Here is a 25,254-nt window from a genome sequence, read left to right as displayed (position 1 = left end):
CTAGTTACACCCTATGTGAGGGTCCTGGGTCCTGGGCCTACTCTGTGGTTGGTTAACACTCTAAATGTTGTAATTGGATAAACCTGCTGTCAATAATATTGTGTAATAATAATTGGATCACTGTACCTGTGTCACAATTTCCTGTAACTCCCCCTTCCCAAACTCATAAAAGTCCTACCCCACCTTTGTTCAGGGCTCCCTCTCAGCATGGATCCATAACGCCTGTAAAGTCTGTGAGCCCGAGTTTAGGCCCCGGCGAGCCTAAACCCGTAATAAAGCCCTTTGCTTTTGCAAAAAAAAAAAAAAAAAAGATTGGAATCCCATTTCTAACACTTACTAGGTGTATGATCAGAGATAAGGTTGTTTTACCTCTCTGAGATTGCCAGTTGTTTTCACATGTAAAGTCAACATTTTACAGCTCTTCTTATAGGATTGTTTGGGGGATTAACTAAAATAATGAATATAAATTGCCTGGTACTGTGCCTGACACATATAATACAGTTAAGAGACTTTAATTCTGCTCCCCACTCAGCTCCCCGTCACCCATCCCCTTTGACAGAAAGATGACTTCAAAGACTCCTGTCTAATCTCTGGAAGCATTATTTTTCTAACTTCACAGTCCAGTCACCATACAAAAAATAACATTGGGTTGAATATAGGTATTAGTAAAAGAAATGCCTCCAATTGGGATATAAGCTTCCTGAAGACAATATCCATGTCTTATCAATATTTAATTATTCAAGAACTTGAGTTTCTAAAGAATTTTCAGTTAGGATATCTAAAGGGAAAATAATTTTTGAGCCCCCCCATATTACCATTTAATGATTTATCAATTCAAAAGACTCCTCTCTTTCAAGAGGGTAATCTTGTCAGCATTTACTACCCATTAAGTACAATACTTGAAGACCTATAAAGTAATTGTGAACAAAGGTAAATACATATTGTCCGTAATAATAGAAAGTCATGAAAAAACAAAAAAATGTATACTATAATATAATGGTTCTTTACTCTGAACTATTTCGTATCTGAGGCTCCTTTATACATTATCACTAATCCTCTCCACAATTATGCAGAATGGGTATCATTAGCCCAGTATTATGAAAGGGAAGCCAGCTATCAAAGACTTGACTGGCACTATTAAGTGAATCAGAGTGCCTTCACCACAGTTTGACTTCAGATCTCATATTCCGGGGTTGGAGCTCTTCACACTCTACCTACTGCATCCCAGAAGACATGCACTGTGAATTTCTAGAAAAAAGAAAAAAGGAAAGTAAATCATACATCTAGTTTGATACCAAACCAGGTTTGGGGACCTTAATTATTCAGCTCTATAACATCAAAATTATTAATTGCTAATAAGAGTATATTATAATACTCATAATATAAAAAGGTCTCATTTACTCTTCACAACAGTCTGCAAGGCAGATGTTATTACCTCCTTATCTGAATAGATGTTGACATTCAGAGAGACCAATGACTTTTCTAAGTAGCAGATCTTCGACCCACATTCTGATTCCATCACTGAGTCCAGAGTTCTTTCCACTATACCAGCACATCCTGCCTACCATGCTACTTTACTTGAATTTCAGTGAGAAAAGGACAAAAGAAGGTACAGTGACATGGAATAAACACTATATTTGGCTTTTCCAAAGGGTCATTACTAAATCTAAATGCTTTCTGCTGAACAAGACTTTTTTTTAATGTCTACTGAGAAGGCGTTCTGATAAAGTATGGACTCAAAGAGTAAGTCTTCCCACTGAGCAAGTATTAAAATGATTTTCTGAAGGTCTTTAGTTCATGCTTTGTTTTTGGTATGTCCTTTTCCTTCTTCTTAACATCTGTTTTCAAATGAGCAGAGAGGAATCACTTTAAGGGCTAGAATAGCTCTGGGATATTGAACAGATGCTGGAACTCATGTCTTGGGTGCCAGTTCAGACCCAAAGATATATGGTCCTCTCCTCTTCTAACCGATGACTTTAAGCAGTCAGAGCAGACCAGTATCTTTAAACCGGTATATTGTACCATAAAACCATTCTTTCCTATTTTGATTTAGGGATGCTGGTGAGGAATCAACTAGGATTGTTACCCCTGAGAACGAGCACGACAGTAACCATCATTTACTTCAGTGACACATGGTGTGTCTCTTGTGCTTTTTGAAGCAGGACAGCTGGATGTAAGCAACCAGGTGAGTGGGATAGCATACATTCCTTTAAAAAAATCTTTCTGAGTTTAGAAAAGGTGGAACTAGGGGTGAGCAGCAGATAGAGCGACAAGAAGTAGCTAACAAAGAAGAAAAATGATAGTTCAAGTTTGGACTAAATTAAAATCAACAGAAAGAAAGCTCAAATGAGCCAATAGCTAAACATGAGAAGGAAAAAGACTTAAATGCCAAACATATCAACCTTGAAGACTAGAGGACAATATAGGCGACAAAGCCGACAGCAGTTAATTCAGCATTCAGTTACTCTTTTTTTTTTTAAGTTTATGTGTTTATTTTAAGAGAGAGAGCGCATGTGCATGCTACTGGAGGAGGGGCAGAGAGAGAGAGGGAGAGAGAATCCCAAGCAGGCTCCATACTGTCTCTGCAGAGCCTGACATAGAGCTTGATGTGGCTCTGGAACCCATATTAGCAAAATCAAATACTTTTGTTTCACTTTTCTTTCTAACAAATATCTGATAATTTAGCCTTCACAATAAACCTCTGAGATAGGATCTATTATTATTCTTATTTTACAGATGAAGAAACTGCACAGAGCCGTCTGGCAGGTTCTCAAAGTCATGCAGGTAATTAGTGAAACCAGGCTATCTTCTTCAAGTCCTTACTCTTCAACACTACACAATAATGCCTTGCTTAAATATTTAATGCAGTTAAAATATTTGACAGTTTTCTAAGAATAAAACTTCACTACAAAGTTATAAGTAGCTTCCAGGTACTTAGTGGGCCCATAACTGGCCTGAAAAATCAAATTGTTTATATTAAGAGACTGTGATTTAATTTCTAATCTCTTTAGGTATGTAATGATACTGCATAAAATATAGGAATAAAATATATTGTTTTACCTCCTGGATGATAATAATTATTATAGAAATCTGAAATTTTCATGAAGAATCTAAAAATTGTAATTTTTTAAGTGGCTTAGTTCAAAAAGCCAAGCTAAAGCTAATGGGGCACTTCTTGGAGATGTGTTTAGTTTACAAATAACAAAAGACTCCTATATTCCTACCATCATTTCCGGGCCCTGTAAACATTGTTTGTATTAAGGAAGAGGCTAGTTCTGCTGGTGGCATTTCAAACAAGGAGGCAGAGGTTGTACCTTGGAGCTGAGCATGTACGTAACTGGAAAAGGCGATGATGAACTAAACCATATTTACACAAACACTGGAAACAATGGCTTGTAAGTCCTATAGAATATTTTTACCCTTTTAAATGATCATACATAATACCCTATTGGATCATTTCTTGGCATCTTACTCATGCTATAAATCTCCCTGCTGGGTAGGAAATCTAGTCCCTGTCACCACCTTTTTTCAGATTAAGTTTATGTCTCTTGCTAGGTGCATGGGTGAAGTAAAATCTAAGGATTTTTCAATTTGTTTCATAATTTTTGAGAATGGAATTTCAACCAGTGGCAATCAGAATGACAAACTACAAAACTTTATGTCATGGTAGGAAAAGATGTGCATGGGAAAGTGTGTATGTGTGTGCGCACGCATGTGCGTGTGCATATACACACGTGTGTGTGTGTTGTTTATTTATGTGCCCAGCCAGAGACTATTGTGGTGATGACAAAAATTGGGGAATAGAGACTGGTAAATATGCTCTCTCTGGGGAAAAAATGCAAATTCAAAATGAGTTGGACTTTTCCTCTACTACATATTTATTTACCAAAGTCATAGAAAACCCGAACTTATTTCAGGCTTCTTGAAAAGTAAACCAAAAAATGATTAAGCATATCTGATAAAAGTGTGCATATATGACTGGAATGCTGAATATCACAGATGAAAAAAAAAGGCAACTTCCTATATTTAAAAAAAATCCAACCCAAAACCTATTCTGACAAAAAAATCATTTCCAGGCAATCCAGTAAGTAAAGTGTGAATGTATTAACCTGAGGATTTTCTGAAGTTTTCCTGGAATTGCACACATAAAGTTTTCATCTCTCACCTTTCTAGAAGCATGAACTTTCCATCTATATATCCTAGACATGCATTCTCCAGGAGGACACCAGCATAAAGTATAATGAAGTAGTGGTCCTTAAAATGTGAAGCAAGAACTCCTTGAGTTCCAGGAAAATCCCACACATAGCCTATGGATGGTCTTTGTGAAGTCAGTTAAGTATCAGTGGCAATGGCGATACTCTTTATGCTGGCATGAGCTAATCTATTTATGATATATAGTGAAATTAGATGTCAGTTCATTATTGCCTCATCAAAAAGAGCACTAAAGTGATGAATTACTTTGATGGGTATGGATGGAGTAGGAGCGGTAGGGTATGGATCTTTAGCTTTATCCAAGTGATATAAGGATTAAGGTATTTTTCTAGTCATGTTCTTAGACACCCATTTAAAAAAATTTTTTTAATGTTTTATTTTATTTTTTGAGACAGAGAGAGACATAGCATGAGTGGGGAGGGGCAGAGAGAGAGGGACACACAGAACCAGAAGCAGGCTCCAGGCTCTGAGCTGTCAGCACAGAGCCGACGCGGGGCTCAAACCCACGAACGTGAGATCATGACCTGAGCTGAAGTCGGAGGCCCAACCGACTGAGCCACCCAGGCACCTGTAGACACCTATTTTTATAGCATCGTGAGATTTCCTAAAGATGTGATGGTTTACTGATCCTTAATCCAAAGAGAAACAAGTTGATGCATTCTAAAGGTGATAGGTTTCTAATGACTATATGGGGTCCAATTTACATTGGAATTATTTCTCTTAATTTTGAGCATTAGCCATTCCCATTGCTGTAGTACCTCCCCAAAGTAAGCATGGTTCATAGTCTCCAGACTGCCTTTTGGCACAGTTACACATTCTCAGTCTCACAGTGTAGTGCAAGGAACAGAAATTGTGGCCTTTTTCCTTCCTTTTTGTATCCCCAGCACCTAAGAGTGTGTGCTCCATAGACTCAGTTTGAATGAATGCATGGAGGTACCTAAAGTAGATGATTTGCTCTGTGGTTACACTTGATTACCTAGATATAAAATTACTATCAGACAGGAAGTGAAAAAAACATAATCCTAATGGTTTTTAAAAATGTACAACCATTTCATGATATGCCAAGATGGCTCTTGATTTAGAGTCCTTCTGTGACAAGCTCACTACCTTGCATTATCATTTGTAAAAACACTGGCCTCCACCTTTATGTTGCCTCCCCACTTTACATGTGTTATTTTATATGAATTTAAAAACCGTTTAGTACCAAGATTTAGACCCACTAACCCACTAACCAATTTCATGTGGTTTTATAATAGCATTTATTCTACAATGCTCAACATCTTACAACATGCTTTTTCATGAGCACCTCTGTTTTGGAGAAAGTGACCAGTCTGTCACCATGTGCAGGCTCCTAATGTCAGCTCACTTCTCTCTTGGCATCTTTCTGGCCCACCGGAGATTGTGGAGGTGGGATACTGTGAAAAGACTGTTTAATTAAGCCCACTCACCAAAGCAATTTAAATGATGTATTGTATTAAAGTGATAGCACTATCTTAACCAACTAGGCTCCTGAATGGGTCAGAGGAGAGAAAACCTTTCTGATGTACTTTGACTTCAGATTTTGAGTTTGACTTTTGAACTTCTAATCTCCAACTTTCCTATTTCTATACTTCTGAATAATTGTTCCCTCTTTATGGAATGTTCTTCTTGGCTCCTGTAGGAAAGCAACTCAGTTCTCTGGAACTATATCCAGTGTGATCTCCTCTGGGAAATGCTTTCTGATTTTGTCATTAAAACATGTGCTTTTGATTAATTTTTCTTCTACACATCTTTTCTTGGGCAACATCTAAGGCCTGTGTCTCATTCATGTTCATGTCTATAGAACATTGAAGAGACTGTCTGAGTAGTACACATAGAAGATACTCAGTAAACATTATGTTAAGTGTAAATAATTAATGAGTTCAACCACCTCTCAGAGATTTCAATTCCTTGTCCCTGGAATGGAATGTAGAATTAAGTCATGAAGAACGAAGTTACCTTAAAATTTGTTATCTTATTATTATTATTAAAGAAACTACTCTTTAAAGAGGGATGGAAGAAAGAAAATTTTCTCTTTGGGTCTTACTTGGAGAGGTCACATCAAACAATTATTACTCAGGCTAATTTAATTTTCATCGTATTGGGCTATTTTATTATAATTAGCTGCTTATACTACTAATAAAGAGAAAAACATATACAAGGTGAAAGTATCTGTCTTCACAAGACCGAATTCCAACAATTCCAAGGTCTTCACCCTTTCCATGATGGTTATATATCTGAGGTTGTCAATGTTAGAACAGACTTTAAGCTCCTGGTCATCTCCTCAAGCAAATATGATGTAACCAAAGGATCAAATAACGTTTTCCATTTATAATGTCTCACTACAAATTTTTAATTTTTTATAAATGAATTATTAAAGCTGCAAATGATAGTGGCTTCCTTTGAAGAATTATTTAAAGCTCTCTTTAAGTACTTAAAAGGTAAGAAAGAATAAGAAAATTCTTCTGTGATTGGTTAAAGGGCAAAGGTATGTGTGTTATTGATGAGGGTGGAAAATATCTGCCAGGTGATTTCAATTCAGCTGAATCATGTGACTCCTATTTGTTGAGTAGAAGAATCTAGAAGTAGGCCTGCTAAGGAGGCTTAAGATTGGAGATCCCTGGGTCAGAAACCCTGCAAGCAAAGATAGGTGATTTTTTTTTTTTTTTTACTGAAAACGATCAGTACCTTAGACAGCTAACAAAGCTGCATTCTCCATCAGCTAGGGTATGTCTTTTAGTCTCCTTGAGACTCAGTGCCCTCATTTGGGGCACTCACCTGGAAAGGGGAGAGCTAAGAGAGAGAGAACCCTACTGGGAATTGTACTTCAAATGGGAGGCTGAGTGTTGGGATAGATTCCACTCAGCTATAGGATGACTTGATGTTGATAAGTAAATAGCTCTTTGTGTCTGATTCCTTACTGATGGAAAAGGGAGGTTTTCAGGATGTATAAAACAATTGTAACTTATAAGTAAGAGCAAAGTCTTAAAAATCATTTGTGGATTACATCAACTAAACGGACTCACACTGACAGGGATTGCTAAAGAGGCATTGTGGAATCTTCACATACAGTGTGGCTTCGAGTCTACTCTCCTCCCACGTTTTCAGGGAAGAGTGTAAGAGAGAAGTTTCATAACCATGGGTGCCTGAAATGAATCCTCAGTGGTGTGGAGTGCATGACCTCAGACTCCTGGCATCAGGACATAATGCTCCTGACACCATGTCATGCACGGCAGTCTCATGAGTGAGTCAAGGAGTTCTAGCTGTAAAGATGAGCTCCAGGCCTTTTAAGGATGGTTTGCAAGTGATCCCCAATTTCAGATGGTGATCATTTTCACTCTGCTCAGATATTCTGCATCAGAAATGAGTCTGCTCATGAATTCTTAGAAGAAAATCAGAGAGGATGCAGCAGTTTCTTCCTTCTCTGGGGAGGTATGCCCAGCAGCCTCCTTTACACATGGACTGTGCCGTGCCTGGAATGGCGGGGGCCCCTTGGAATTCTTCAGAGACTGAAGCCTCTTTAAAGGCAACTTAGCTGGGCTCTTAGAATCAAGAATGAGCATGTTAGAGCCCGAAGTGGGTCTGAAAATAGGAATCCTCAATAGGGGAGAGTATTAGTGACTTGGGAAAGGTGGTTAGTTTCTTTTTCTCTCATTAAACAACCTGAATGTTTAGACATTAAGAGACATTAGTCATTATTTTCCATTTCACCCCTTGGACTTACTATTTCATTAATACTCACAACATTTAAATAAAGGAAACTGAGGCAGAGTAAAGTTAGGGAATTAGTTCTCATCTGGCTGGAACCCTTAAATATATATACTCTGTTTCACCTCTTTCCATATATGACATAGATTTTAACACCCAAATGATTAAATCACGAGCTTGATCCTGCAGCCCACCTCCTGCCTTCCTCTACTTCCCAACTGGGAGACCGGCCTCAGTTCATAGATAATATGTGGACAAGATGATAAGAGGAAAGCTTGTATTTATTTGTTTTTTTAGAAGTCAATAGTTTAGTGACCACTCTGTCATTCTGACGTTTTGTTCTTTGTGCTCCAGGACGTCTCCTCAGCTGGAGTGGCCAGTACCTCAACAGGCCACGAGTCTCTGTCGGTAGAAGGAACTTGATCCTGTCCCCCTCAGACCTCACAGAAATACTTTGTCAAGAATCTCTGGATTTCACAAAAACATGCAGATTTCTTTTCTCAAACTGCAAGTATAATTATAATATTTTTAAGATTTTCAAGACCCATAATTTCTCTGAATTTAAACCTCTTTCTAGTAGCATTTAAGTTTGTATTTCAACGAAGGCCTATACATGTGAAAAGATGCATATTGCTTAGGAAATTCGTCTTGTTATATTTCCAAATATTTAAGACTTGTAAATTTAAAACAAAACCTATTTTGATTTACTCATACACTATCCTAAAAGAGAAGAAACAGGAGTTTAGCTTTTAATTTAATCTTAAGAAGTTTTGTACTTAGGATTTTCTTTCTACTTTGTGAGATAGGGGCTTCTTAGGGGCTAAGAATCAAATATAATTTAATTTTCCTAATATTTACAGTTCCTCTAAAATAATCTGATCAAGTCACTGCTGTCATTCATTGTTTTTCAAGCTCGGAGTAAATGAGTAGTAATCACAAAGCAATAGGGGAAAGGCCATTTTATTTATTAAAAAAAATTTTTTTTAACATTTATCATTTTTCAGAGACAGAGACAGAACGCGAGTGGGGGAGGGGCAGAGAGAGGGAGACACAGAATCTAAAGCAGGCTCCAGGCTCTGAGCTGTCAGCACAGCCCTGATGCGGGGCTCGAATTTATTAACCACGAGACCATGACCTGAACCAAAGTTGGATGCTTAAGCAGCTGAGCCACCCAGGTGCCCTGAAAGGCTATTGCAAACAAAATGATTTAAATTAGTGATTTTTTGGAAATGATTCAAAAAGAGAAGTGACATGCACTTGGCGAATGGCCTGTGGACTACAGTCCTGACTGGGATTTTCTGCCCTCTCAAGGCTTGGAGTTTCCCACCTGTCCAGTGAGTCCGTCCCCAGCTTCCCAGCAGCGCTGTGACTTAAACTGTGTTGATGACTATAGCCTTTATGTAATATTTGCATTGCTGTATTCTCTGCTCTAATGTTTACTTAATTTTTGTCCTGAATTAACATAAAAATTTTTTTTAACTTAGCTAAATGTATCTTAAAAGGAACTTTTGTGTCCCCACCATAAATAAATGGGCAAAATTGATTTAATGAAAACTATACAGTGTTATTAAATTCTAGCTCCACAGAGTTGTCTGCTGAAGACTGAGCCTGAGGCTTGCTTTCTGTTTCTTAAAAGCAAGAGAAAAGTGAGAGAGTGTTCATTATCAGCATCAGCCTGAGACTTTCTTCCTGATATAATTAGAAGTCTCAAAAAACCTGAAATAATTTGAACTTTCTTATTGTGTTCTTTGATATCGATGTGTCTCCCAAAATTATTTGTATACACCAGTGGTATGCATATATCCCTCAACCTGGGAAACACAGAGTTGAATATTATCCAAGACCTCTGTCAGCTATAACACTTTACTTTTTTTTTAATGTATATTTATTTTGAAGGAGAGAGAAAGTGTGAGTGGGCAGAGAAAGAGGGAGACACAGAATCGGAAGCGGCTCCAGGCTCTGAACTGTCAGCACACAGCCCAATGTGGGGCTCGAACTCAGAAGCTGTGAGATCATGACCTGTGCCGAAATTGAACACTTAGCTGACTAAGCCACCCAGGTGCCCTGCTCTAACACTTCATTATCCTGCAAACTGTAATTTCGGTTTATAGATATGCAAAAGACACACAGGTACTTTTCTGGTGCTTCAAAAGCTGAGACACAAACTTCTTGTAGGAAGAACTGACTCCTCTCTACTCCATGACTCTGGCTAACTTGTTCAGACATGAGCAGGTAGTGAGAAAAGGTGAATAAGAGCAAGAATTAGGGTTCAACTGGCTAGTCTGATTTGGTTGTTGCCCCTTACTTAACCATCAAATTGAGAAATGTTGTTAAATCAGTTGAAACTTTTTTGGGCAGTGCTGAAAGTCAAATTCTGGGAGATGAGTTTAACAAAGTGGCTCTATTTTGATAAGGGAATTGATGCAGTTTTGGTAATATTGCCAAACTTCACAATCTTTTACTTGTTCTGACTGCCCAGTGATCATTTACATGATGAAAGTAAATGTTTTAAACTAAAATCAGGGGTGCCTGGGTGTCTCAGTCAGTTAATGTGTGACTCTTGATTTTAGTTGTGGTCATAGTCCCAGGGTCATGGGATCGAGCCCAGAGTTGGGCTCCACACTGAGTGTGGAGCCTGCCTGGGATTCTTTTCTCTCTCTCTCCCTCTGCCCCTCCCCTACTCACACTCACCCTTTGCAAAAACTAGTGAAAACGGAAATTAATCCATTTCTGTTTATAGATTTTAACAATTAGAGTAAAACTTCAGTTTAAGAACTTCCTTTCCTCCTTTGTGGAGTGCTGCTAGAGTTACACAAATGACCCAAGCTTAGAACCGTTTTTGTTTTCCAGCATGAAATAAAATGAATTATTAAAGCTGATCTTCATAGAAAGTAGCCATGGAAAATTAGTGGGAAAACTCATTGTTATTTTTTGACTTCTACCAACATAAAACACCATAATGGCAATTGAGATATTATTTTTCAATGATCCCTTTTACGTGGCAGGAACTCCAAGGAGTTCTTCCTTCTGTGTGGGACCTAGAGGTAGTACTTTTTATAAGATTAAAGTTGGTGCTAGTCATTTCAGATACTCCCTTCCAAGTGGAAGATGGGCGGCTCACCCTCACCGTAAGTAGCCTCAACAATCCCCACGGCCCCTGCCACTGTGAGATAAAATTTCCAGTTAGTGCAAGCTTCTGCTACTCATTTGGCCTTACCTACTTCACTTTGCTTAGAAAACAGCACAGCAAATAAAAGGCCAGGCTCACAAATTGCACGGTAAATTACCCACAGTATCTGCAAAACCAGACCTAGGGTTGGAATCTTGAAATTCAGTGGCATGGAGTCTTGAAGATCAGTGGCCTGGGAACCAGGAGACCTGGGTTCTGGGTCAGCTTCACCACCAACTGTGTGATACTGAGCACCTCTATTGTCTTCAGTGATTTTCTGTGTCTCTTGCTTCTAAGAAAGGGTGAAAAGAGATCTATATAGCCCTTTCTTGCCTTCACATCTTATGGTTCTATTTCCGATAGTGTTCCAGTGATATCTAGCATTAAAAATAATGTTCAATTATCTGAGACTTTAAAGTAACAACTCAGCCTGGCCTAAGATCTTAAAAAGAATAGGCAGCATAAACTCTCATCAACAAGTCATGCACTTTATTAAGAAATTAATAATAGACCCACAATTAGACAGATATTATGTTTCTGATTTGCTGGTTAACTCATTGACTCTGCTATATACTGACCTTCAGCAAGCTAGAGAATGATAGATAGGGGCCCAACCATTAAGTAGTTGATCTTCAAACATACCTGCATTAATATTTTATCGATTGCATTTCATTTTAATTGTAGTGTGGTTAAAATTCCAATGAGATAAATATTTTCCTTTATGTGAGAACCCCAGAGAACAATAGCTTTGCAACATTTATCATAAAAATAAACACAGACTATTAGCCAACAATTATGCATAAAACTGTCTGTGAATGACTAGATTAATAGAGGCCTTCATGTAAAACCAATGATCTACACTGAGCTCCCCAGGAAGAGTGTTTCCACAGACACAGAATATTCCCAACATAGAGAGCTGGCTGAGAAAATGCACCCAGAATATTACTCACTTAGTCTTTATTTTATTTTTCTATGACAGCTCCATTCTACAGCCTAAAACTAAAGGCAAAAGGCTACATTTTCCAAATATTTGTCAAAGCCAAGGGAATTGTGCTTATTTATTTATTTTAAATTTGAACCCCAATGTGCTAATTTGTAATCCCACAGTTTTTAACTCTGATATTCATCTCTGACCCCAAGAAAAGTAGAAGGCCATAGTCCTTTCAGTCACCCCGCGTCTGTCTGTTGAAATGCAACTATTCTAAGTGGGTAAGTGGTAAACTTTGGTAGGAGTCTGACTCAATTTGTTATTAGAGTTACTTCTAAGAAAGTGTCTTCATTTTGGTGGAGTTCCTTTCTTCTGATCACTCGTTCAGCGGACTCTTGTGTCAGGGACATACTAATCTTCTCGTGCACATTACTTATCATACTGTATTTTTCCAGTGGAATCAAACGTAAAACACCTAGTGACTGAATGTTGGAACCATATTCCAGAGGCCATATGTCAAACTACTACATAGAAAAAAAAGGAAGTCTGAAACTAGAAACCATGAGACGGGATTCTGTGCTCTGCTCTCACTTGCCCGAAGTACATACCTGTCCACACCTGATGTTCTGCAGTGAGAAGCGACACAGGCAAAGAGTAAGAATATTGCCTCTGTGACCAGACGGATTTGCTTCTGAATCCTCGCTTCCCCACTTACTGGATGTGGAACTTGGCAAGTTTTTAAAACCTTTTTAAGCCTAAGTTTCTGCTCTAAGTTAGAAATAATAATATCCTACTTGAAGTTGCTGCAGGGATAAAATGAGATAATGTGAGTAAAGCTCTTAGTACTGAGTCTGCAAATGATAAGCACTCTGGAATGTGTAGCTTCAATTTAATCTTGTCATTAGCAGAGCATAGAGATGACAGATGAACTAAGACTTATTAAGTCCCTACTACTCCTTGGGCGAAGAGAGGCTCTAGATATTACCCTCCCCACCTTCACCTCACCCAAGTTTCTTCTTTATGAATGTGAGAACTAATTCCCTGGCTTGTGTACCATCTTTCCCTTTTTCTCCTCTTTCTAATTTCTCATTATTAATTGTAGAAATGACACTGTATGTCAGCAAAACCATCAACAGAAAAAAAGCAAAAACAATAAAAATTCAAATCATTACCTAAAATTTATTTATTAGTAGATATTTCTAAATGGTGGAAGTAATAACGATTTTTATCCTTTGGACTTACTCTTTATATTTTCCAAACTTCTGCAATGACATATACTACTTTTATAAGAGCAAAAAAAGTATTAAAGTGTGTGTGTGTGTGTGTGTGTGTGTGTGTGTGTGTGTGTGTGTAGCTGGGGGAAGTTACTTATTAAGCTCAGTGAAGATGTGGTTGTAGGGGATGGTCTGGAATAATTGAAGCACACATGAGTACTGAAATAAAATTATTATAGCAAACAGCTCAGGACTTAGAGAACACTGGTTTAAATCTTAATACAATGATTTAGTAGCTATATCACCTTACTCACTTAACCTTTCTAGGCCTCATCTGTCTCATCCCTTAAATGGGATAGTAATCTCATTCTTTGGCGCTTTCTTGAAGGTTGAGTTTACAGGTGGAAAAGGTATGATATATGGGACCAAGTTAGAGCTCAGACTTATAATGTGAAAAGTATTTAAATGCTTTATTTAAAAAAATTTTTTTGACTAAAAGACTTAGACAAAAACTCCTGGATGAATTAAAATTATTTTACACATTTGAATGTTTCATCCATATCTGAAGTATAACATAATAAAACTGTATATAGTATTTTTGCTCATAGTCCCTTCTTAAAGTAGCTCCTTCTCTTAGATTTATTAGTACTGTTGATGAAAAGATCCATGTTATGGTTCCCCAAGCTAATAATACCAACTCATTCCAACTTCTGATTTTGCAATATTCAATCTGTTCCTTATTCCAAGTGAGGCTCCCTCGGAAGTACTGGTTTGATTCCGTTCTTTTCTCTCTTTTTCAGGGTTTCTCCACCTCAACACTATTGACATTCTGGGCTGGGTTATTCTTTGTCATGAGGGTCTGTTGTGTACATTGTGGGATGTTCAGCAGAATCCCTGACCTCTGTTGTATGACAACCAAAAATGTCCCTTAATAATTGTAAGAGCAACTTTTAAAAACATTTACCCCAAATTGAGTGTTTGAATCTAAAATTTTTACAGTGCATTTTTATGTAATTTTCAGAGAGCTGTACAGGAGGATGCAGAAAACATTGTGTTCATATCTCTGATGTTCTCTGAATAAGATAATGCTTCACATTGGCCTTGTTTGACCATGTTATGCATTATGAAGTGAAAAGGTCTTCCTAATCACTGAATCTTACTCTGAGAGTAACCATTTAAAACCCAAATGTCTTCTATATTTTTTGTTGTTACTTGCATCTAATATGTATTTTTATATATCTTCTTGCTTAGTTACATTAGAACACATATTCACTACAGTATAGAAGGAGGGTGTAATCTGTATCTCATATTGTGTCCCAACCACACCAACATATTCACTAGCGTATTCATTAAATGTTAAATAACCAAGGACCATGTATTTTCATAATGCATTAATCCTTAGTAGATTATTATATAGATGTATAAGAGTGTTTAAATGATGTTTAGGGGAACCGGTTAGGGCTTTGGCAAGTACTAAGAATCCATTATTATTTTTCCTATTTAAAACAATAAAATAATTGCTCTTGCAGCAAAAAAAAATTTGCTTTCCCACACATTTTCAGAAATGGATTAGATTCACATATTTAGGAAAACCTGCAGTTGTATTACTTGAGCATTTATTATGTTAGGCTTTGAGTTAAACATTTTATATACCTTGTCTCTTTAAAATAAAGTACCTCAGCACAGATACCTGAAAGAATAAAGAACACATACAAAAGAAAGGTAAAAGACTTCATTTAAAATTTTTTAGACAATATGTAACTAATTCTGGTTCTTAATCCTGATTTAAAAAAGAAAAAGTAGCTGTTCTAATTGTAATCATGAAGGATTCCATTCCCTCATTAACCATTCACTCCTCCCACATCTGAACCTGGCTTTCTGTTCCATCATTTCACTTAAACCCTACTAGCCATATTCATCAACAGCCTTTTGTAGTAAATGTTATCATATGTTACTTCTTCACTTTCTTTTAAATACCTTTGACCATTTAGTTTTTTTAAATACCTGATCTGTAGACCCTGTATTTAACTATACACCAAGCATCAGCATCACTAGATGTCTTACAGACAAACCTTTGATTCAATTATGCAAAACTGAATTCATCACATCTCCTTCACCCAAAATCTGCTTTTCCTCCTGTGTCTCCCATTTTAATAAATGACTTCATGATTACCTCCATTTCTTGAGCTGGAAATAAGGCATGATCCACAGCTTTTCCTCTCCTTTATCTCTATTAATCAGTCAGTCATCAAATCCTGTTGATTCTATCTCTTCAGAAGCTCTTAAGCCCATCATATTTCCACCCTATTGCTATCATCTTAGTTCTCCATCTTACAGTCTTTTGACAATTTTATGCAGTTATTTCCTAATTGGCCACTCAGGTGGTCAACTAAGTATTAAAATAAACTGCTTATTTTTCTTAATTGACCAAATACATATGCTAGCATAGATACAAGAAAACACCTGACATGGCTGTCAGACCATGCATAATGTGGCACTGGTGCAGCAGGCTGTGGGGAGAGGCCAGTGAGAAGACCACTAAAGAACATGCGGGATTAGTTTCAGGTGTGTTATGGCAGGCTTCTAAATGTGATTACCAGGAGTCATACAGGAAATGCCAAAGACCAAAGTAAAAACAAGAACCAAAGATCAGTGACTTTTTAAACCAACCAGGGTAACCAACAGACAGAAACCAGGAAGCAGCAGTGGAGAGATTTGTAGGATTCTGCAGAATATTCCATTTCATACCCATGCCATTTTTAATGGACTAGGTGCCTCCTTGCTAGTTCTTGTACAATAATATATTAAAAGATGTCGTGCAGCAACATTCTTGAGATACATGGTCTCAAGCTCTATCTGTGTATGTAACAGTTAGGAAGCCACTACCTCCACTGTATATAAAAGTGGGAGATTATTGGATTGAGCCATACATAAATCAGTTATCAGTAGGAGGTAATAATAGTGCTAGTTCTTTGGGGAAAAGGTAAATTTTAGGTGTAATTATATGTCTTTTCTATCTCTCCTAATCCAACTTCATTTAAGGATCTTTTAAGACAAAGAACTTTGCCTATATCTGTCTCTGCTTATAATATCTGCTTAGGTTACATCAGGCATCCCCACAGTATAATTTTGCTTACTTTGAAATAGCATTCTGTATAATTTATTCTTGCCACTTGCCATTATATTAGAAAAAGTGTTGACATGATATGTTCGTCTTGGATAGGACAGTAAACACCTGTAAAAATAATTAGTTGCAGATAAATAAGGTGGTTAGCAAAGGATGTCATTTCAGGTAAAGTAAATACATGCAACTTGGATATTCTAAAAGGCTCTCCTAAATTTCTTCAGGCATAGATTGAAATAGTATTTTGTTTTCCAATCAACATCAATTTCTTACAAGTAATTCTCGGGCTCAGGGTTAAAAAAAACTACTCTTGATTTTATGTTTTATAAAAATTTGAGTGAAAGTAGATAAGATTTTTATTGTCTAAATATTATAGCTCAGGTGGGTTATGGCAAGTGAATTTTTGATATTATCATATTCCTTGGATAGTTGATGAATAAAAGCAATGTACAAAGTAGAATTTGAAGATTGCATTGATTTTTCCAATTTTGAGTAATTTAACCTGATGCGGGCAAAATGAACATGGAGATTTGCAATATGTGTTTAGCTCTTCATTTTGAAGTGCTAAATAGTTTTATTTCTTTGTTCTGTCTATAGACCCTAACTGATTTCATGAGTTCCACTTTCTCAAAGGGAATTCTGAATTCTTTTTCTAAAGATGAAGAGTTATGGAACAGATTATGTGAAATGCTGTATAGTTAAGATTAATTAATGATGATTATAATAGACATTAATTAATAAATCCATTCTAATTGTAATTACTTAAAATAGGGAATTAGAAAATGACTTTATATTAATGGATCAATGAGAGAAAAGGAGGGTCTTTAAGTTTGCGGGAGAATGGATACGTGGTAATAGAGGATAAGGTTTGTTAGCAGTATCATCTAAATTGCTTGTCCATAGACATTTTTCACATATCTCTAAGACAAGATTTTTTTTCTGATAAGATTTCCCATGTCCAAATGGTTCAGTGCTGACAAACTCTCTCAATATTTCCTCCAGATTACATGGGAAAACATCACAAGGAGGAGCTTGTTAGCCCTACCTAATGATCTGATTTTCTGTGAACTAAAAGATGTCTGTCTGCACAAACAAGGTGTTTGTGTCAGGACCTAAAAAATGAAAGTCCTGAATTGATCAATATGTACCTGGCTGATAATGCTATACCACATCAGTTTCTAGTGTCCTGTTGTTTTCAGTAAACAATACTCACATTTTGCAAACTATAAAAATATGATAAAAGTGATTCCATATACAGTACTGCATTGGGCCCTAGAGAAAATCCAATGAGCTGAGTAGGGTAGATTTTTGCCAGTGTATACAGATGAAAAACATAGATATCTGGAGTGTGGTCATAAAGTATCATGGCCACTTTACATCTCTCTTCTTCATGGAAGGAGTGCAGGAGGAATAGAAGTTGACTGAGCATGTCAACCACAGGCAGCCATCCTGAACACCAAGAGATTATTCCACAGAGCAAAGAAATTCGCTTTTTTAGTCATCTCTATACCAAAGATTCTTTGGATTATTCTAGCAAGAGTCCCCAATTCCAGGAACCTAAGTACAGGTTTTCTTCTGTATGTATCCACTTCCAGACAGCTTTTTTGGATCCTTACCAAAAAGTCTAAATGGGAAGAAGGTGTATTCATCTGACTAGATTATATGGAACATCAGAAATTAGGTAGGGAGATGACTATGGTAAGACCTCTTAAAAACCTTTTATTTATTTTATTTTGTTTCTTTTGTGTTATTTTTTCTTAAAAACCCTTTGAATTCTTTTATCAGCAAACTGGTCCTGGTTGAAGAAAAATCCAGTACTGAATGGTAACAAAAGAAAACAGTCTCACAGACACTGTAACTGAAGAGTTCTTTTAATGTCTAAGTACAGTCAAGAAATAGTGTGAGGACTTGCCTAAAGCAATTGCATCTTCAAGGTTAAGACAAAGTCTTGGTCACTGACCCACATTAACAGTAGCTGAAAAAATCAGTAGCTAAGTAATGAAGTGACAGAAAAAGAAGGAAGAACAGAGGAAAGAAGACATAAAAAAGAAAACCAGGAGAAATAAACAAAATACAAAGTATAACTTCTCTTATTTTTTCTATTTTGAAAAAAAATCCAGAAAAATATTTAACCATAGCTGTTGTATACAGGTTTAAAATTCATGAATTAGCTGCATACTAACATAAGTTATAAGTTTAAATCCAATATCAGAGGCACATTTTTCATTTTGCAAATCTTGATTTGGAAATCTAACTATGAGATGTGAGGATTGACCCTGGCAAAAAGATGGGCATTTTAAAAAACTAAATCCCTAAGCAGAATTATTTTCTTTAACATATTTTAATATCATATCTCTAAAATCAGAATAAAATACCATAACAGGACAAGATGAAATAACGTTTCAATTTCAGGTAATGTAACATACATGTTTTTCTGCATTCAGGAATACAACCTACTTGCTGACTATATTTCATTTTCAATTTCATTGACATATGTTTGAGAAACCCAAAGTTTTAACTATGTTCTTTTAGTAAAATGTCAATTTTGCACATGTATTCAGTTTGCTTCCAGTTTTTCCCCCCATATGTTTTTCTGACTTTCAGTTTAGTCCCTGAGAGTCTTAAAAACTATGGAAGACTATTTTTTTCTCTGTCCCTGAGATAGGCACTGATCAAACTCAAGTTGTGCATCTAAAAATTCAGTTGTGTGTAAATAAACACAGCATTAATTATTTAAAAAATAGAACAGGTAAAAATAATAACCTGGAGTTATCTTAATCCTTTATTCTACACAAGGCACTCAGTCAGTTGTCCTCCATTCCAAAATAGAGTTACAGTGTGGTGATTTTGCACCTTATGGTAGAGATTAGTAAGTTTTTGCTGAATTGAATTGAAATTGATCAGGTCACATAGGCTATCTACCTGAGACAGATATCTTCAGATCATCTATGTTGTTTTGATAGCAGTATTCCCCAATTCGCCTCCCCATTCCATTTTTATCACATGCATAGTAGTAAAAAAAAAAAAAAAAAAAGGAAGAGAAAATCTTTAGAGATGCTATGGCAAAATAGACAATTATAAAATTGAAATACTTTCTAGATGGATCCCATTTGCTCTAGAAGAAAATATATTGCAGTTTACTGTAAACAATTGTCTAGTAGTATTTTGACATTAGTTTTGTCACCTGTCCTAAGTCACAAGGTTTGTGGCACCTTTGGAGGTAGAATCTAAAAGTTGTGATGTTCACCTTATTCAGAATTGTATTGGTTTTAACAAGAGAAAGTGGAAAATGGCTTTCTAGGGGTCGTAAACATCAGGGAGGGGATGAGGAGGGCCATCTCAATCTTTACATACTTCATAGTCAATATAAAGTAAATAAAAATTACCTGGATAATCCTGAAACTAATTGATTGGCGTATCCATTCTGATTGGTAATTGGTTGCTATATCCATTCTAATCAGTCCATTTATTTTTAACAGCTTTATTAAGGTAAAATGGACATATGGCAAACTGCTTGTATTTAACTATATAATATTTTATAAAGTTTATTTATTTATTTTGAGAGAGAGAGAGAGACAGAGAAGCGAGCACAGGAGGGGCAGAGAGAAAGAGGGAGAGAAGAAAAAAATCCCAAGCAGGCTCTGCACCATCAGCACAGTGCCTAATGTGAGGCTTGATTCCATGAATCTTGAGACCATGACCTAAGCTGATATCAGGAATTGGAATCTCAACCAACTGAAACAGCCAGGTACCCCTTAACTATATAATTTTGCAAGTTTTCCCATAGGTATACATCTGTGAAACCATCATCATAGTCAAGACAATGAACACATCCATCACTCCCAAAAGTTTCCTCATACCTTTCTAATTCTGCCTCTTAATCATTCCCTCAGACAACTACCTGTTTACTTTCTGTCACTATATATTAATTTGAATTTCCTAGACTATTATATAAATAATTTGTACTCTTTTTTTGTCTGGCTTCTTTCAGCATATCTATATTTTAATCCTTCATATTGCAAAATGGGTCACTGGTTCATTTTTTTATATAGCTGTGTAGTACTCCATTGTTTCAATATACTGCGGCGTTTATTCACTCACCTGCTGAAGGCAGGGCCTTGCGGGTTGGGCTTTAGATGCATGTGCAGTTACGACCGCATTCTGCCCACTCTTCTCAGCCTCGTTCACAGTGCGTCCTAATGTAACTCATCTACGAAGTATTTCTGTGACAGAACATCAACATCTCCCGACTGGTAAACTGTTACACTTTTTTCTTTAATTTAGGCTAGGTCTGTGTCCTAAAACCATCTCTGTCAGGCAACCCTGAGGAAACAGTTCAGGAAAATGAGCTGATCTGAGAGCCTTGAGGTTACTTACAGCTTACTCCTGAGTTTCATGGATTCTTTCCTTACTTGCTCTTTTGTTTCTTTTTGAGGAAATTATCCAAAACAGAAGCATTGTTAACTTTTAAAAAATAAAGATTAGAGGCACCCGTGTGGCTCAGTCAGTTGGGCGTCTGACTTCAGCTTGGGTCATTATCTTGTGGTTTATGAGTTCGAGCCCCGTGTTGGGCTCTGTGCTGACAATTCAGAGCCTAGGCCCTGCTTCAGATTCTGTGTCTCCCTCTCTCTCTGCCCCTTCCCCACTTGTGTTCTGTCTCTCTCTCTCTCTGTGTCTCTCAAAGATAAATGTTAAGGAAATTTTTTTAAATAAATAAAAATAAAAAATAAAAATAAAGATTAATTACAGCCTTATATCTGTAAGTCAGGAGTGAAAGATATATTTCATTAGGGGGAAAACTTCTATGTTCATTTTATAATTTTAAGAGGTATTTGTAAAACTAAGAATAAAATTTCCTTTTGAAATTTGAAAAAAAATCTGTTGATGTTAATCTTCTAATTGGTTGAAGGGCATAGGACTGCGATGGGGCAGATTTCTAATTTCATTGATTGGCACTGTAGGAAAATGCTTGTATTTCACAGGTATACCATTATTAATGCCCAATCCTGTAGTCCTTTTTCATGCAGAACTCCCACTGGGAGTACCACATGAGAAAGAAATGTAGGATGAGACCCGATTATTATAATTCACAAGACTAATTATGACTTTGAGTTTTCCTGGATAAGCTAATTCTTTCTGCACCCTGGGATCAGTAAGCACGAAAGTAGTCTCACAAGGATTTCACTGCATTTAACATTACATTTATTTATAAATAAATCCAAAGGCATTAAATAGCCCTTCAATTCTCTGCTATTTTCTTTGTGTTGTGTTTTTTTTTTGATGATAAAAGAAAATTAAGTAAGACAATGCCACAGGTGTAGTTTCACTAAAAAAGGAAAATAATAAGCTGCACACCAATCATGTTGTTTTTGGCATTGACTCCCTTATTTTAAATAGACTGTTTATTGTTATTGGCATTGGTGGTGAATAAGACTAAACAGGGACATGGGAAGGCAAAGATTCAAGAGAACTTGAAAGAAAGGAGAACCTCAGACCAATAAGAGTTGGAAGGAAAAGCGGAAAAGAGAAGGGCTGTTGTAAGATACAAAGACTGGCAGGAGGGGCTCTGCCTAATTTTCATTTGTATTTGTAGAGAGCTTTGTGACATAAAATGATTAGATATTCTTGAATGATTTGGAATCTGTTCTTGATTTTTTGGTGTGACAAATCTCACAAACACTGATTCCAGAGTTTTCTGTGATGCCACTATCAACAAATCCCTCCAGCGGCCTTTTTTATTCAGTCACCCATTATACATTTATCCGAGAGGGAGTTTCTTTGTGTACTGAGTAATTTCCATGTTGTGAGGTTTCTTGTCTTCGGTTACCTCCAGTTTTATGCTTTAGTCAGAAAACTCACATAGCATTCAAAAAGAAAAACTCAAAGCAATATAGACTTTTGTGCCTCTTACAAAGAATTAGCGCTGTGTGCCCCTACCAATATAGCAATATATTATATAAGGTCAATACTCCTTTTCACATGCCTCTAATACAGATGCATTTTATGAGGTAGAACAGCAAACACTGAATCACTCTAGTAGAGATACACAAAACAAGTAATTATCGCTAGTTGCAGAAAAATAATTATGCAGTTGTGTGATGAAAACCAGTTTTTAACTGGGAGGAGAAATTCTACCGAAAGAGCATGTGGAAAAGCTAAATGTTGTGTTCTGGAAAATAAGCCATTCTATAAAACTTCCTAATGCAGCTGTATCATCCAGAAGAGGTACCATACTTTTTTTTTTTTTTATAATAGCTCATTGCATACTGGATGTAATGCAGTGTGCTCATGTACAAGGCACACATAATTACTGCTATTTTCTGTTGGCTTTTCTGTCGAAGTGACCATTTTCTTTATTATCAATTCATCTAATATTTTAGTAAGAATACCCTTTATTGTCACTAATGCTTGCCAGGTAGTCCTTGATTATGATTCAATAGACACCTAGGATCACTAGCCATTCTTATTTGGAGTCAGCTATTACTATCATAAATGTTATTGCATATTCTCTGTGTCCAAGATATATACAAAAGCATTTAGTATTAAAAAAAAAAAGTAAAGGGGCTTTATTTGTAATGCAGCATATTTTTCCTCACCCTATATGGGACATCAAGGAAATGTGTGCGTTTCTACAGAAGGTCCTTACCTCAGGTATCCACAGTGAGTCCCACTGCCCTGACATTCACCTAGCCCCCATTTGAAGCCAAGAGGATTTTGTTTCCTTACTGTTAAGCATGGCTGTTCTGGGCCCTTCAACTAAATACACCACCATGAATGAACTTAGAGCAGAAACAGCAAGTACAGCTACATTTAGGCTTATATCAGCATTTCCGTTTAACACATTTTAAAACTACATTTAAGTAATGTGGAGGTTATGACACAAAGTGACAAAACCCAAGCATGTGAGCTGGATGAAACTATCTTTAGCCAGGCTTCCTGGACCAATGTAGTGAACTATATGGGCTAAAGAAAGAGGCTCGGCTTCGCCTCTGAATTTTCAGGAGTGTGAAGGCTCTTTTTAAAGTCTTCATATTAAGCATATCTTATCTATACACCATAATGGCATCTGTGGCCAGCAAACAAGCCGGTGAAGCTTGAGGAAGTTTCCATCCTAATCCTTTTGATTGCTTCTTGCTGCTTCTTCCCCTCTGCCCCCCACCCCCAGTTGCTTGTTGGACTCCATACCACTACGAAATGAAAAGAACAAGCAAATAAGACTCCCTTTGGGACAATATCTGTGGTTGGTTTTAAGTGAAATATAGCTTTTCTGAGCAAAGCATTGAAACTGGTATAGTCATTTGGGGCTAGGAAAAAATTGGTCAAGATAGGACCTTTAAAAATACATTTTATAATATGATGACCAGTGCAAATGAGTGATAAATACATCTGCGTTTAGCATATCTGTACATGTATATCTATATTCTCTTAGAAAATGTAGAAACCTTGATGCACATACCTAGGGCTCTATATTTATTTTAGCTTTGTTATTATTGCTATTATCTTGGGACACTTCAATTGTAAATCTATCTTTATCTCCTCATTTCCTAATTAGTTCCAGAGTTTGATAGTAAATACATATGTTGGTGTGATATATTGCATTGCCTTTAATAATAAATTACTATATACCATATTCTAAATGCTTTGCTAGACTAATATTTTCCCTCAACAATTTTAATGATGTATTAAAATCAAATATATATTCTCAAATTGTGTATATTGGGGTTTTTAATAGATATTAAATATCATTAAATGTTTTGCTGTTTTACAAGTTATTTTAAAGATGGTAAAGTTTTCTTTTCAAACTTAGCAAAATAGACATTTGTGGCTAATCCCGTGGCTTGTTTTGCCTTAAAGCATGTTAATGATTTTTCTGAGTTATTTAATACTAATAAGTGTTCTTTAAAAAAGTGGATGTGCTCATTTGGGGTACTGGGTTTTAAATATAATGTTAAGATTAGTGTGATTAAGTACTTTGAATTCTTAAATAATCATTTTAACCACTTCTAGCAAATTTAAGTTGAATGCTTTTAAAAGTTCTTCTAAAACCATCGTCGGTTTTATTTTGTAAAATCTGCTTCAAAAATTAGTCTACCACTGTGAATGAATTGCTTTTAATAGAGAGATTGAGAAAAAAGAGGAAAGGGAGATTTAGGAGAAGAAAAATGTCAAGTGAATCAATATGATTAATTAAATTAAATGTGGATTTATAAAACTCATATTCATAGATTTACACAATAAATTCACAGTGACATTTAAAACATGTTTTGAAAATCCCTAAATAAAGTCCCATGTACGTGAAGATATTTCCCATCTTTAAGAAATAAAAAAAAAAACCTTAACAACATAATAGAATCATACAACTTTACTGCCATCTACTATACGTTTCAATAGTTTTTTGACAGAAAAACCAGAACAATTTTAATATGTAAAAGTTTTAAAGGAAATTATATCCATTTTTGCTACTTTCTAAGATGTTTATGCCTAAGCCTATAGATAATCTTGACTACTATTGTAACACAAATAGTTTTTCTTGTTTTAAATTCACATCAAGGTCATCCTGATGTTAACCCATTAAGTCTACTGATACGGTGTTAACCCGTTAAGTCTACCTGGGTGGTGTTAACCCGTTAAGTCTACCTGGATGGTGTTAACCCGTTAAGTCTACCTGGATGGTGTTAACCCGTTAAGTCTACCTGGGTGGTGTTAACCCATTAAGTCTACCTGGGTGGTGTTAACCCGTTCAGCTTGCAATGCTATTCTTCCACTGGATGTCAAAATTGTTAAATTTAACAGGTCAAGACGAAGTCAGTTTTTACAAGTTGTGAAATACGATGTGGAGGAAAGGAACTGGTTCTTAGGTTTCTGAAATTATTTTTTAAAA

General features: G+C 36.3%; 1 long non-coding RNA gene across 1 annotated transcript in view; it reads right to left on the bottom strand.

Annotated features, from left to right (window-relative positions):
• Positions 1–25,254, bottom strand: part of LOC115294137 — a 37,922-nt gene that overhangs the window by 2,149 nt on the left and 10,519 nt on the right. Inside the window, exon 2 of the long non-coding RNA XR_003909742.1 lies at positions 1,162–1,248. This is a non-coding gene — a long non-coding RNA (uncharacterized LOC115294137). The remainder of the gene's footprint in view (positions 1–1,161; positions 1,249–25,254) is intronic.

Source organism: Suricata suricatta, chromosome 6, assembly GCF_006229205.1.
Source record: "Suricata suricatta isolate VVHF042 chromosome 6, meerkat_22Aug2017_6uvM2_HiC, whole genome shotgun sequence".
NCBI lineage: Eukaryota > Metazoa > Chordata > Mammalia > Carnivora > Herpestidae > Suricata > Suricata suricatta.
This window is presented reverse-complemented; position numbering and strand designations above follow the sequence as displayed.